We start from the raw sequence: 15,148 nt of genomic DNA, 5'->3' as shown, positions 1-15,148 counted from the left end.
GGCTTGCTTTGTCAGACAACACAAACTAACAGTAATGACAGTGGGAATTGCAAAAGAATTCCAAGTAGAAATGAGTTGCAAGTCAAAAAGGGTGTACTAATAGTGTCTTATTTAGTAGATTGTTCAATATTAGAGCCTTGGATTCCACTTTGTAGGCTGCTAGATTTGCCAGTATTCAGTAGTGAGGGGCAGCCTATATGAGAGCGGCACTTCTAGCCCCTTTAATAATGGCGACCGGGTAAAACACAAATATGCATTAGTCCCTTTTCAGTGTCTACCCAATCCCGAATATATGTTAAGAGACGCGTTGCAGGCGAAGGAGACAATACAGCGTTGGCGCGCACAGACAGATTACTTTGGCTGTCGACCTTTCACACGCTTTGGTTTTTCCGAGCTAAAGGTGATACCCCTAGTGAACGAAGAGAACATGCAGGCAATAGTGGTAAGCAACAGGGTGCTAACGTAGCACTACGTTTTGTGTCCTTTCAGTCACAGCCACAAGACAATGATTTATGCGAGGCAGTAGTTATAACTAGGCTGCTCCCTGGAACAAGGTGAGATGGGGAATAGGACAAAAAAGTCTGAGGTCAAAAAGACTCAAGCCCCAAAGTCTGACCCCTATATGTAGGGCGGTAAAGCTAATACAAATGTATAGGGGTAAGGTGGGGGTGTTTGGGGCGGTCTCCCCCACATATATATATATATATATATATATATGTGTGAAAGAAATGGGGGATAAATAAATCAGACTTTTGGGCTTCAGACGTTTTAGTTCAGTAATTTCACGCAGATCCTCAGATGGCACTGAGACTTGCCTCAGTTCAAAATAACAGATTGCAAAAACTCAGGTGAGCTCAATGACACTATACAGTCAATGTTTAAAGTTAAAGTAGCTGCTGGTTTTATAGTACAAATTAGTGGCCACATATTGTCTGCCTCATAGGCATCTTCATACAGATGAGCAATGAGTGAATAAGCAACTTTTGGCCATAGAATAGCACACATGCTTGAAAACGTGCATTAATGGCGAGTACACGGAAAAAGGAAAAAGATGGGCAGAGCGGGAAGGGCTTGATGTCATTCCTTTAAATACTGAAGAGGAATTAAAGTTACTCACTGTAGTGACTAGTGTACTCATAGTGCCCTTTCCTCGCTGGGCCCCCGTGAGGAGCGAGCAGGCCAAAAGCATGCCGGGAAGGAGAAACCTGGCGCCCGGAGAAGCCACAGCATTCCGGTGCATGTAAAGAAGGGAACACTCATACCGGGGCACTCCAGAGGCAGGCATATTTAAATACTGAACGAACGGAAAACAATTACAAGTACTATCAAAGGGTTTTTGAATGCCGAACAAGCTGCAAATTGGTCCAAGTACTTTTGAGAGTGCAACAAGCATTAACGAATACCTAACTAAAGGAAAGGTGTGAGGAGCTGATTAAAATACAGCGCAAGACAAAAGCAAGTGATAAGCATTCATGAATAACGTGAAAAGCAATTAATGAGCACTTATGAATAACATGAAAGCAAGGTGGTGGAAAAAGGGTGAACACCACGGAGTGAGATGTGTGAGATACATGTTGTGGCAAAGCCAAGAGACTGCCAAGGAGAATCAGAAGGAATACAGAAGTATAACAAAGTGCCAAAAGTTATCGGTTGCATGACCTGTAATGGGCGGACCGTGCGGTGCAACCACTGCGCCTAGACGGAGTGACCTCTGCTTGAAAGTCAAGAAGGCAAATATAGGGGGGGCGTGGCCAACATGCGAGCGATGAGGATGCGAGTCCCTGAGCGCTCCCATAGCCGCCAGCATCATCCTGAAAAAACATCCTGTTCGGTGAGACGGAATTTGCAGGAAATACACCCACAGAGGGGCGAACATGCACTGAACATTTGTGCGAAGTTGGAGCTCCAGAAATGAACTGACAGAATTACTCCGAATCGACAACCGCATCTCTGAGGCGCGAAAGCGACCCAACAAGATAGCCGCCACATACTGTCAGCGATGCGGAGGAGGGCTGCTGGTGCTGGAACAGTGACCGGAGTATAAATTGCAGCCCGACGGCAGTCACCGTGTACAGGAGGGGCAAGGACAGTGCAGCGTGCAGGTGGCTCCGACCGGAACACTGGTAACGGACCGGCATGTCCGAGTGGGTGCTGCTGGCTGAGGTGACGCGGTGTACGTGACGAGGGGAGAACTGGAGGTCCAGCTGGGGACAGCGCTGTGACCGCTGGCGGGAGAGGCTACAGGCAAGATTGACCTGAAGATTAAGTAGAAGGAGGCGAGACAGACCACTCTGCACTCGTTGAGGAGCACGGGAAAGGAGGAGCACAGATCAAGGTCCGGGCTGCTGGACAGGAGTGAGGGCCGACAGCTCACTGTGCTGAACCAGAACCTGCGAAGGCGAGCAGCGGCCGGGACTGGTGGCATACGCTTGTGAGTGCTGGAACGGGCAGCAAGATACTGTGGAAGACGCCGTGGAGACCTACTGGCTGGAGCCTCCAGGGTAACAGCCTGCAAGAAACTGAGAAGAGGGACCTACTTCTGAAGGCACATCGGGTGACCGCCATGTAGCATCAGGCTGCGCAAACATAAAACTCCCGGACGAGAGGACACTGCACAACATCTCCGTCCCGAGAGTCAGTCAACCAGCCCAAGGCTAACCGCATACCGCGAGCAAGGCTACGGGGCAGCTGTGGGTCTGCAGTACAACCGGCTCATCTGCAACTGTGCCAGCAGGAGGCAAAAAGACCAAGGTTAGTCAATCCCGAGACGCCGGACTCGCCCATAGCCGCAGCAACAGCCGCACTCACAGTAAGACACTGCCCCCACCTGCCCCAACCCCGGGGTGGCTAGGGGACGCCAAGGGGTGTTCTATGAAATAGCTGGTTCCCCGGACCAGGCCCACTCTGACACAGAGGTGACCCCAGTGTGCCCTGACACGCCTATAAGCAAACTGAAAGGGCATCAGGACCTAATCACTCTAACTCCACGAAGGGACGGATAGACGCTGGGTGGATATAGGGACTACGAAATATCGGTAAACTGGGACGAAGCTGTGGCCCACAAGTGGCAGCTGAGACAGATATTGCACCGTACTGTGGGAGCTGTGCTGGCGCTCCCCCCTAAGGCCTGCTACTCTTTACACTGCTAGGGCAATAACTACAGCGGGAGCCTCGTTCCCGAGTACCTGTGGACTGGAACTTCTCTGGCCGCCCTTGAGAGCTGGGTCCACCCGGGACAATGCTGCTAAGGACACTGTGACCCCCCCTTCCCTCCTACGGGGGTCACAAACAGAACCCACGAACACTGCAGATCCCTTGTTCCCTGGGGAGCATCAGATCAAACATGAGCAGAGATAACACCAAAAAAACGTCTTCACAGAGCACCATGAACCAGTGCGCGACAAGTGCTTCCACCGCTGCGATGGACTCTGAACAGCAGACAACCGGACTCCCCTTCCACATTGGAACCTCTGTCATTGAAAGACGCGATGGCAGCCACTGCCAACTCCCGCTCCTCCATGGAGAAGATGTTGGACGGCATAACGGCTGAAGTATCCTTTCTCCGCCACGACCTCCAGAGATTATCCTCTCGCATGGGAGAAGTGCAAGACCGCATTCATGGAGTGGAAGATTACCTCGGTGGGATGCCCCAGCAGCTCTCACAAACTATGACACGCCTGAAGACCCTGGAGGCGTGGGCGGATGAGGGTGAAGGTAGATCACGCTGCAACAATATTCGCATCCTGGGCCTTCCAGAGAACACAGAAGGGCTCAGTATGGAACTCTTTTTGGAACAGTGGCTGACGGATCTCTTTGCACCAAAATCCTTTTCTAAATTTTTCTCCATTGAAAGAGCCCATCGGGTACCGGCTGGAAACCCTACCCCAGGCGCCTCACCAAAAACAGTTAAAACTAAACTTTTAAACTATTGCGATAGAGATGCAATCCTGCAGATGTCCTGCACAAAAGGGACACACATAACGGCTCCAGAATCGCCTTCTTCCCGGATTATACCTGGGAGGTGCAAAAGGCCAGGCAATCCTTCGAACATCTGAAGAGGAAACTCCACTCAATGAACGTGAAATATGGACTGCTCTTCACGGCCCAGCTAAAGATTTACAATAACAGCACTACCGTGCACTTCACGGGAGTCCTGGAAAAGGGCAGAAAATTGCAGGAAACTGGGGAGTGCAAGGCCCGGATCCCAGGAGGAGACCCCGAGCTTGGCCGAATCGGGACCTGCCTGCACGCCAACCCCTACCGCCGGAACAGACCAATCAGGAACAAGAAGCAGACTCTTGAGGACAATGATCCGAATGCAACAAGCACGGGAAGAAGGAAGATATAGAGACAGATGAGAGATGATGCATCGACCGGGGTACTAAGTGAAAATATACCCCATTCACGCCAATGCTACCAGTGGAAAGGTGGCCATCGTGGCCACCACCCAGGACTTCAGGACTCCATTAGGTGTAGTAAGTCTGCTTGGAGTTCGGACAGTTTACGTTATTAAGTTTGAGCTGGCAGTATAGTTCTTGATCGCCAGCAATGTTCAGGGGACAGATACTTCATGTTGGGGTGGAGAATGGGGACGGGGGGAAGCAAGTTGTTAAGTACTGGTTATCACTCGGAGTTATTAGATGTTCATGTGGCAACTCTGATACAATCACCCACTATATACAAGTCACATATCCATCCAACATGGCCTTTATGAACCAAGTGCTACACACCACCCATGGCAGACACACAGGCTCTGATGACAACCACTGATCGCTGTAGATCCCTTAAGCTCCTCACCTGTAATGTGAACAGCATGGGCTCCGGAATCAAGAGTTGCCTCGTCACCCATTTTCTCAAAAGGCACTCCCCTAACATGGCCCTCCTCACCGAGACATTTAGCATGCTCAACCTGCAATCGCCGAAACATTTAGCAGGCTCGACCTGCAACCTTTTCCGCAGGACGAACTATCGCTCTGCATTCCACGCAGTGTATACTATGGGGTCCCGAGGAGTCTTGGTTTTCATTCATAAGAGCCTTCCGTTTACGCTGCTCATGGTGGAGCAGGACCACAGTGGCCGGTTTGTAGTACTGCAGAGCACACTCTGGGAAGAGACACTGGCCATCCTAGCAATATACTCCCCGGCGGAGCTCTGTGACGTACTCTTAGATGAAATAACTACCCTGATAGCGAAATATCAACCAGACATGTGGATCCAGGGGCGGGGGGGACTTTAATGATGTAATGAGCAACACCAAAGACCGCACTCATATATGCGGCCACAAACGGTTGGCCCTCTAGGTCCTTCCCACTGGGCAGGGGAACACGGCAGTGGTGCCCTCTTTCCCCCCTCCTTTCTGCTTTGGCAATTGAACCACTGGCCCTGTGGCTCCGGCAGGTTAACACATGGGCGGGGATCAAGTGGCCAGAGGGCAGAGAAGATAAGGTGTCCTTCTACGCTGATGATCTTCTAATATACTTAAGCAATCCAATTTGCACGTGTCCGGTAGTAACTCAGATGCTGGCATGCTTTGGCGAGGTCAGTGGGCTAAGAGTCAACTGGGGGAAATCGGTTCTCTTCCCAGTGAAAGGCGGGGAACAGGCAAATCCCCGAAACTGCCCATACCGGGTAGAGCGTGGAAGTTTTCACTAGTTGGGGATATGGATCTCTGGGGACCTCTCAGACTATGTGTCCCGTAACCTACATCGACTTACTGACCGCCTTACGAACGATGTGAGATACTGGATGCTCCTCCCCCCCAACGCTGATGGGCAGAGCTGCGCTCTTTAAGATGATGGCACTACCGCGCTTCTTTTATGTGCTACAAAATGCCCCACTCAAGATTTCCAATCTCGGGTGGAGGGCCTCCTAAGGAAACCCATATGGGGAGGTGGGCAACCTCATATCGCTCTAGCTACATTACAAAGGTCGGTTTGGGAAGGCGGTATAGGAGTGCCACACCTCCAATCCAATCCAATTATTGGGCAAGCCAAATGACAGTTGTCAATGATCTACTCCATGGTGATCGCAAATTACCAAATACCAGGGCCAAACTCCACAACACCTCACCACTTGATACGATCTACCAAACTCTATTATCCCAGGGTCACACTGTATGGCTGGAAACGTGCCTCAGATCCGAATTATTTACGGTGCTTGGAGAGGGAAGGCACCTTCATTTACAGCCTGTGAGAATGCTCCCGGATCAAAACCTTCTGGAGACAATTGCTGTGGCAAATTAACAGAGGTCCTGGGACAAATTATTTCACTAGATCCGAAAGTACTGCGATTGGGTATGCCAGATGAGAACAATGTTAACAGGTGGGGAAAAAATGTTCTTATCCACAGCAGTAGGGTTGATAAAAAGCAATATTACCCAAAAATGGGGAGCACCGGAATGCCCGACCCTGGTTCAGTGGGCTGCAGAGGTGGATATATGCACAGCAACAAAACACAATATACACCGCTCGGGGCTGTCCAACAAACGCTAATAAGATGTGGGGGAAATGGGAGGAGGGAGGGGAATGAGGACCTTCTAGACATGAGACGAGTGGGTAGGAATGTAATGACGTGATTTTACGTGATTTAATGTCACGACTTATGCGTTTGTTAAGTGGCCTATCCACGACCAGGACATGTGAAGTGGCGAGGTGTATTTAAGTGGTAAGGTTTGTATTGGAAAACAATAAAATGTTTTATTTATTAAAAAAAAGACGGCAAATATAAAGATGTATTTTATAACAGTCGCTGAAGTGAATAAGAAAGAGCCATCTATGTGAACTGTTGAAAAGCTTGGATGTTTAAAGAGTTGAACTGGATTTTGAAGCTGGAAGAACTGACTTCTCGGGGAAGGGAATCCCGAGACTTTGTGAACTGTGTTGAACTCTTGAGGAAAGGAACCCCAAGGCCTGTTTGGAACTTGAGGAAGCATAAGCTGAAAACAAGCCACAAGCTAGAAGACGCTTGGAACCTTATTTTAAACACAATTTCACTTGCTGATGACATCTCTTCACATTGTACAGATTTAATTGTGAGGGCAAGTAGAGGTTTTGGCCACAGACAGACTTTTGAGTTTAACTTATTGACACAGACTATCCTTAGTTTTCTTTAGGAAGGGAAATCCCACCATAGCATAGTGCAAGTTAGGCCTTACTTCATCCTGATATTTAAGAAAAATAAACCTTTGTTTAGAAAATTGAATCTGTTGTCTGTGTCTTACTTGATGATGCCCTGACAATACCTGGCTATCCTGAATATTTTAGCCCCTGGCATACAAGCGAGGGAAGGTGGGTGGGATGTATGGATGAAAGGGGACTAAGGACTAGGAGTACTCTAGTCACTACAGTGGGTAACTTTAATTACTCATAGGTCCCTTTCCTCCATCCTTGTGGGTGATTCCACAAGACCATTGGGTGGACCTGTGACGAACCTGCCTCATACTTAAGAAGCAAAAAGGTTCTTCAGAACCTCCTGCCAGAACTCTGCATCACGCCTGGAGCTGGTATCCAGGGAATAGTGCTCACAGAATGCAGACGGAGTGGCCCAAGTAGCCGCCCTGCTGATGACATCCCAAGAAGCATGTCTCCGAAAGGTGAGCCATAGCCTTTGCTCTGACCGCATGGGCATGTATCCCCGCGGGAACCGGCTTACCGATGGCTGTATATGCCTCCAAAACGGCCTGGACCAAGCCTGGGTGCCAGGAGACGAGTCCCCAAAGGTGATGAACAAAGCCTCAGACTTCCTGGAGGGTTTCGTCCGGGAGAACTAGAACTTGGATTCAAACCTGTGTTGCGCTGGGTTGTCTTCCCCTGAGCTATCCTTCCACCCCAAGCACACTTTAGGTGCAAGGAATGCAACGCTCGTTCAACCTACAATTAAGGGGTCAGAAAAGAACACCAGCAGGCACATTTCTTGATTCAAATGGAATGGAGAGACCACCTTAGGCAAGAAGTTTGGATGAGTGCGTAAAATGACCTTGTCATTATGAAAAGTGGTGAAGGGCTCACATGACAACAGGGCCTGCAGCACACTGACACCGTACGCCAAAGTGAGTGCTACCAACAGCACTGCCTTTAGTGTCACCAGCCTGATGTTCACGAGACCATCGGCTCGAAGGTCTTGCGCTGCAAAGCTGCAAGAACCACATTGAGGTCTCAGACTGGGTGTAGCCTATGGACCTGAGGAAAGACAACCCCTTGAGGTGACGTTAATCATTGGGATGGCCGCTGAAAAAACAAGCTCTGGGGAATTCTTGTAGGCCCCAATGGCCGCCAAACAGAACAAGCCAGATGTGCAGAAAAAGCTAGTATGTCCCCTAGGGAGAACTTGAGGGGGTCCAGCCCCTTGTGAGCCCAGTGACAGAGCCTAGTCCACTTGCTCTTGTACTGAGATTGTGTAGACAGCTCCTTGCCTCCTATATGATGTCCCAGTTGTCAACTGAAAACTGGTTGCAGTGGCGTCTTAGCCGCTATGGCCAGCCTGTCGGGGTCTGGGTGCTCCACTGCCCCGTCCTGCTGCACCAGGAACCCCCTGCTGGGGATTGGGAGACAGACCAGCCCCTGGGAGCACAACTGCAGCAGATCCGAGCACTAAGCCCTCAACGGCAAGTGGGGGACAATCGGGATGAGGGTGCAGCCCACCGAGGCTCGTAATTTGCAGGGGATCAGCTGGAGCAACGGAGGAGGAGGCAACGCATAGCACCAGTGGCCGTGCCAGCAGAGACGGAACGCGTCCCAAGACCCCTGACCCCATCCTGCCGATTAAGCAAACCGGGGGAACTTGGAATTCAGAGGAGATGCAAATAAGTCCAGATCCGGAAACCCCCATCTATGGAACAGGGGCAACAAACGGTTGATGTGTAACTCCTCTTCGTAGGTGTTGAACCCCAGGCGGCTGTGTTGGACCGCTTCTGCATTTTTGTCCCCAGGGAGATGGACTGAGTAAATACATATCCCTTGTGATAGGGCCCATTCCCAAATTGGCACTGTCTCCATGTAAAGCAGGGGGAAAGAGTGCCATCTGCTTGTTCAAGTAGAACATTGTCGTAGAATTGTCGGTCCTGACCAGAACCGCCTTGTCCCTGTTGAGCGGTAAATAGGCCCTGAGAGCCAGGCCCACTGCCCTGAGCTCAAGCAGATTGATATGCAGGAAGGCTTCCGCCTTGGACCACGCACAATTAATCGAGTAGACCTCCAGAGTAGCCATCCAAACCTGAGAGGGAAGAATACGTTGTCACCACCAGAGTTGGCTCCGGTAGGGTGAAGGGGGCTCCCACTGGTAGGCATTCTGTACGATTGCAATCCTGTTTCCTGGTCCCAGTTGGAGCTGGAGGAGTCTCATCTTTAGGCGGGCGTGCCGAACTGTGAGCACGCAAGACGCCACCAGGCCCAGGAGGTGCTAGAATTACCATGGCAAGGTGGTGGAATTGGCCAGAGTGTGTTAGGGAGAATTCTCCTTGTAGGGCTAATTTCTCTCACCTAGTGAGTCCCCCAGCAGCTTTGCTGGATTTCTGGAGTGTAGTAACCCAGGGTTGTCTTTAAGACTTCCCCCCCTGACTCCATTTCACTGGGGCTGACTACTGTCCCCCAGAGAAAGGTAAAGTTGCCATTTACTTTACATAGTCATTTTTTCCACAGACCCAGTACACCCCATCTTACATGGAGTACTGGAAAGGGCTAAACTGTACCCCTTTTCTGTCTGTACCTCCCTGAGCATTGTTTAGCTCTTTTAACATTTAGACTTGGCTGGTGGCAGTGTTATCTACCCTACCTTTTCTACCGCGATTATATTAGATAAACATGGTACTTTTCTTGGCTATTATATTAACCTCGAACATAAACCCGATTGACCAAATCGTCTTTCTTTTGGCTCCGGTTGGGTTTATTCGCCATTTCTTTTTGTTAAAGTCCTTCTTGTGTTTTACTTTGCACGGCAAACTAGGTTCGCCTTCTTTGGTCACCGTCTTTTTGGCGGACTTCTGCAGAGAAGCCCTCCTCAAGGCGCCTGGGTGTCTAGGTGGGCTAAATGTGAGCGAGGGGTGTACTCACCCCCCTGCACAGGGTATCCTAGGAAACCCAAGTCGCACTTTGCCATGATTGGCTGAGGTGGTTGTCCTGGATGGACAAGCCCCCTGCTGTGTGATTGACAGCCAGTCTGTGTGAGTGGGGGTTTTGCGCATAAAAGGCAGGTCTCTAGGGCTAGAAGTCAGAGTCGCCTCTGGAACTACAAGAAACCGAAGAGAAGCGGAGAGAACGACGGCTGCTGCAACTACCCCGTCCCGATGAAGCCCTGCTGCAGTCCTGAGGTATCTACCCTTCGACGACTAAGAGGAGATCCAGTCCAGAGTCTTCTTCCCTTGAGCCTGGTGGGGATAACCAGCTCATCTTCTTCAGCCAGAGATCTCCGCCGTGGTCGAAATCACTGCACACTGCTGTAGTGGTCCGGATAGCCACCTGCTGAGCCTCTCCTGTTTTCAAGGAGCGCATATTTTATTTGTTGTTGCCGCTGCCGGCTTCATCCCTGTGTGGTGCAGACCCCCTTCAGACGTCCTCCTTCACAACGAAGCTTCAGGAATCGTGGGTCTGCGGGAAACCAACAGGAACAACTGCCAGGACTCCAGCTGCATCGTGAGAATAAGGTACTGTGTTCTACTCGAGGAAACTGGGTGACTCCCTTTTCTTCATCTTCAAGGCTCGTCCTTGTCTTCCCTCCTTATAACTTTTGCTTCCGAACATTGACAATATTCAAGTACTTTTGGGCTACGCTGAATCGTGAACTGTCTAACGGTGTGATCTTCGGCAACAGGTCTCCGGTGTCACTTAAACCTGGCTCCGACCCTTTGACTTTTGAACTCCCGTTTCTGAGTGTTTCTCGATACTGTCTGCCTAACCGAAATATTGCCTATGATTTTTGCCTCCAACTCCCTCTGGGTATCTCAGGTGCTAAGTGTGTTTTTGCCCCGGTAGCATTTCATGTCACGGATACGCAATTATTGAGTAGACCGAACTGTCAAAAAGTGATCGCAACCGTATCAGCGGTAGCGTGTTTTGTTCATAACACCGGTTCATTTAAACACAGGGTACTTACCTTGAGACATATTGTACAAAGTGAATTGGTTAGTTGTAGTATATTTAACGTGTGCTTTTGTTTAAAGTTTAATAGAAGTGTTGTGTTTCTAACTAATGGTTTAAAAAATAAATGTACTTCTATTTTTTACCTGAAACCTTGAGTCCGTGTTTGCTTGAGTCACAGTAATTGTGGTCCCTTTGTGTACTCTCTGCTACTGCTCATATACTCTTGAGATAAGCCTGGCTGCTCTGCTACTGCTACCACTATAACCTAGTAGTACAGGCTTGTACCAAAGGTAAAACTTGTATTGCCCCCTGTAGTCTTAATTGTGTGTAGTGGTTCCTAAGGGCACTGCACAGGATTCTGCCTAACAGAGTGCCTGATCGCCTTGTGGATGGACAGGAGCCTCTCGGACGTGGGGAACACCCACTGCACAGCCGTGTCCCAGCGCACTCCAAGGAACACCAGGTCCTGGGCGAAAGTCAGCTGCAACTTCTGCAGGTTGAGGGAGAACCCCAGCTGGTGAAGAACGCCTGCCAGTCATTGACAAGAGTGCACCGCCCCCTTGGGCGAGCTGGCCCTCACCAGCTAGTCATTCAAATAGGGGTATAAGTGATGGCCCTCCAGGCGGAGAAGGCCAGCTACCACATTCATCAGCTTTGTGAACTCACGAGGAACCGAAGTGAGGCCAAATAGCAACACCTACCACTGGAAGTGGTGCAACATAATCGTGAACCGCAGAAATTTCTGATGCGGCTCTTAGATGGGGACATGAAGGTACACAACCTTCAGGTCTAGGGAACACATCCAATCCCCTGCATATTCAGACTCGGTTATGTGCACTAGGGTGATCATCTTGAAGCGTTTGAGCAGTATAGATTGAGAAATGACAGGTCAAGGACTACCCTCATGCCAGCCTGGTTGTTCTTGGAGTAGAAGCGAGAGCCCTTGTCTGACTGAGGAACCGGCTCCACCGCCTGCATGTCCAAGAGAGAGGGAGGATCTCCTGTTAAAGCTCTCGGTCTGCTATCTGATGCAGGGGAGAAGAAAGTAGAGGCAAAGGAAGAGGAAGACTGAAGCCCATGGAGACTATCAAAATAATCCATGGACTCTTCAAACACTTCCAGGTGTCCGTGAAGAGAGCCAGCCGCCCCCCTAAAGGCGAGTTGTGTTCCCTGACCGTTATGTCATTGCTTTTTGTTGTCTGAGGCGGGAGCGGAGGAGGGGGAGTGGAAAAAACCATGAAATGTCCTCTGCTGCTTATCTCCTATGGTCACTGGGGAACCTGTCTGGTCTCCACGCACTGTGGTCCCGAAACCCCTTAAAACTGCTGAAGGAACAGGGTTTGAAGTCAGTCCTGCCTTGGGTTTGAAGGAAGGACTTCTGTCCTGGTTTAGTCAGGATGGCCAAGGACTTTGCGGTCTGCGTAGATGTCTTTTTTCATCAGATGGTCATCTGTGGATGAATGAAAAAGGTCTGTCCCCTTAAAAGGAAGATCCAGAATCCTCTCCTGCACATCAGAGGAGAATTTAGTGGCATGCTTCCACGCAGTCCGGCCCATCTCGACCTCCAGGAACCGGCCTCTGCTGGCAGTGTCGATGTGGGAGACCGAAGACTCCATGAGGTCCGGCGCAACGGAACGTGCCTCTATCAGACCGGCTTTGAAGGAGGCCGGTCTCTCTAGCGGGAGGTCAAGCAGGAACTCCCCAATCTCTCGCCACAGCTTCTGGTTTACTGCGGCTAGGAGGGTGTCAGCCTTGAGATAGCAACTCTTGCCAAAAGACTCAAGGGCTTTGTCCTCATTGGAAAAACAACTGGAGGCGGCCCCTGCTGAGGAAAACAAGGACAATGGCTTGGAATCCAAGGAAGCCACCACCACAACTGAACAGTGCAGCGAGTGCGGCTGAGGATGGGAGGCCAGGAAGACTGGTTTCCCATGCAAAAGGCTAAACCGGCTGTCCAATTTCTTGTTCATTTGGGCGTTGGCCCTGGGTTTCTCCCAGACCTTACTATCCACCGATAGGACATCTTTCTGGAAGGGGATGCCCGAATGGCTTGTGGCGTGCCAGGCCCTACTGCTGACAATACCCCTGACTCCTGAGGGGCCTGCTCTGGTTGGGGACCCCCTAAGTACCCAGCAAAGCGCTGAAGACAGTCATGAAATGCCTTCACTGTTGCTGAAGTGTCTTCGTCCTGTGCGTCATCGCTGCCCCTTTTTCCAGACGGAGGGGAGTCCTGGGACACTGGAGCTGTAGGGGTCCCCCCTGATCCACAACCAAACGTGGCTTGGTGACTGTGGGGGAGGAGGCAGCACTTGTGCTACAGGAGGAGGAAGAGGAGGAGGGCTCGGAAGTACCGCCAGGGCTTGGACCAGAGGAGAAACGGGCTGCGGCACTGGTACTGCCAGAGTAGGGCCCAGAGAAGGCGGCCTAGGAGGCACAACCTGTGGAATAACCTCCATGATGATGCCCTTGATGAGCCCAGTCATCTGTGGAGAGCGCATGAGAAGGCGGAAGCGCTCGAAGAAGCGATCCTCGCATACCACTGGATCACGAGGGGCACAGCCCTCAGATACGCTGGGCCTCCTTTCCTGATCGAAGCGTCTAGGAGCCTAGGGCGTGCAACCGTAAGGCAGAGAGGGGTAAATGTAACCCTGCAGAGACCATTGACCTGTATCATAGGGTGTGCCGCCACTTCCAGAGGGAAGGGAACTGGAGCCTTCTTGCAGGGCCCACTCTGTAGGCGAATGACCCGGGCGAGGCCCAGAGCTCGCAAGCTCCATCACATGCTTGTCTGCCATCTTTGGGCCTGGTACCATGGCCTGGGAGGGCGCGCAGGCCCCATGCCACGTGCTAGCTCAGACATGCAAGGGCACTCTTTGGCCCTAGACCCTGAAGTAGGAGCATCGACCTCAGATGGCTCCGGTAGGCTCAAAGACCTCAGCACGCCGGCCGGTAGTCGAATAGCCCTGTACAACGACCTCAGAGGGTGCTCCGGTAGACTGGACGCTCTCAGCTACGGATCTGGTAGTTCTTTTGGATCGTGCTTCGAACTGACTCCTAGAAGCAGCACCTGACCATCCTTTGCACCCTGGTTAAGAAGATGGGTATGAGCTGGATTGTCCCTCTGTGGACTGCCCAGTAGAGCCCCTGGGCCCCTCGGCCTGGGAGTTGGTAGCCTTACCGGCCTCGGGTCTGTCGACGAAACGCCCAGAAGAGCCCATGGGACGCTCGACTTGGGAGCCAGTAGCCTAACGGCCTTGGGCCTGCCAGAACCACAATCCAAAGTCCCCTTCCCAGTAGAAGCCCTTGGGGAAGGAGTTTCTGTGCTGAGGGGCCTTGCTAAACAAAGGACCTACCTTGTCTTGAAGTGGGATCCTGGCAACTCTTTAAGATGACCTGGAGGAGAAGAATGGAAGATCTCCCTCCAGCGAGAAAGATTCTTTAAGGCTCGGTGACAGAGAGCTGCAAGCGTAGCATGCGTCCCAATGGTGGTTGGTCCCCAGGCACTGAAGACACAGCACATGGGGGTCTGAGGCCGGGAACAAGCAATTGCAGGATGCGCATCTCATGAAGCCTCCTGCAGCTGACATGCGCTGGTGGAGGCAAGGCAGCGAAGGGAGGTGAAGTTAAAAAAACAAAGAACAGGGAGCATGTGAAAAGCTGAAAAAGTTCCTGCGCCTAGCTGCCAGGTCTGACACGTCTGTGCAGACAAAGGGACTGAGGTGAGGCGTCAGGGGGCAGGGTCTGGGGGATGTTCCCCTGCACAATGTATGAAATTTAGAGGGGAAGCTCAATTTTTAGCTGCCAAAGATTTCCGGTACTGTCCCATTTTGGGGGACGCCCACAAGGATGGAAGAAAGGGGACAGGACGGATGAGTAAAACTGGTTGTAGCCTTGCAGTATACGGAAGCCATTTGGGTACCATGTTAAAAAAGAAAAGCAGCACAATAAGAGTGAAGCCATAGAAGACTCCACACAGGTAATTCCTGTATAAGTGGTCAATAATGGTGACTACACACTAGTGATAAGTTGGGTCACCTCTTTGTTGGAAAACCAGAGTTTGTGTTTTCTAGATACCT

At 51.0% G+C, this 15,148-nt stretch overlaps 1 protein-coding gene across 1 annotated transcript in view; it reads right to left on the bottom strand.

Moving 5' to 3' along the window:
- The window catches only part of TMEM67 (transmembrane protein 67), a 2,125,990-nt gene that overhangs the window by 1,296,120 nt on the left and 814,722 nt on the right, over nucleotides 1-15,148 (bottom strand). The gene's annotated exons all lie outside the window — the stretch shown is intronic.

This window comes from Ambystoma mexicanum, chromosome 5q (assembly GCF_040938575.1).
Source record: "Ambystoma mexicanum isolate Mex_15411 chromosome 5q, UKY_AmexF1_1, whole genome shotgun sequence".
Taxonomy (NCBI): Eukaryota; Metazoa; Chordata; class Amphibia; order Caudata; family Ambystomatidae; genus Ambystoma; species Ambystoma mexicanum.
This window is presented reverse-complemented; position numbering and strand designations above follow the sequence as displayed.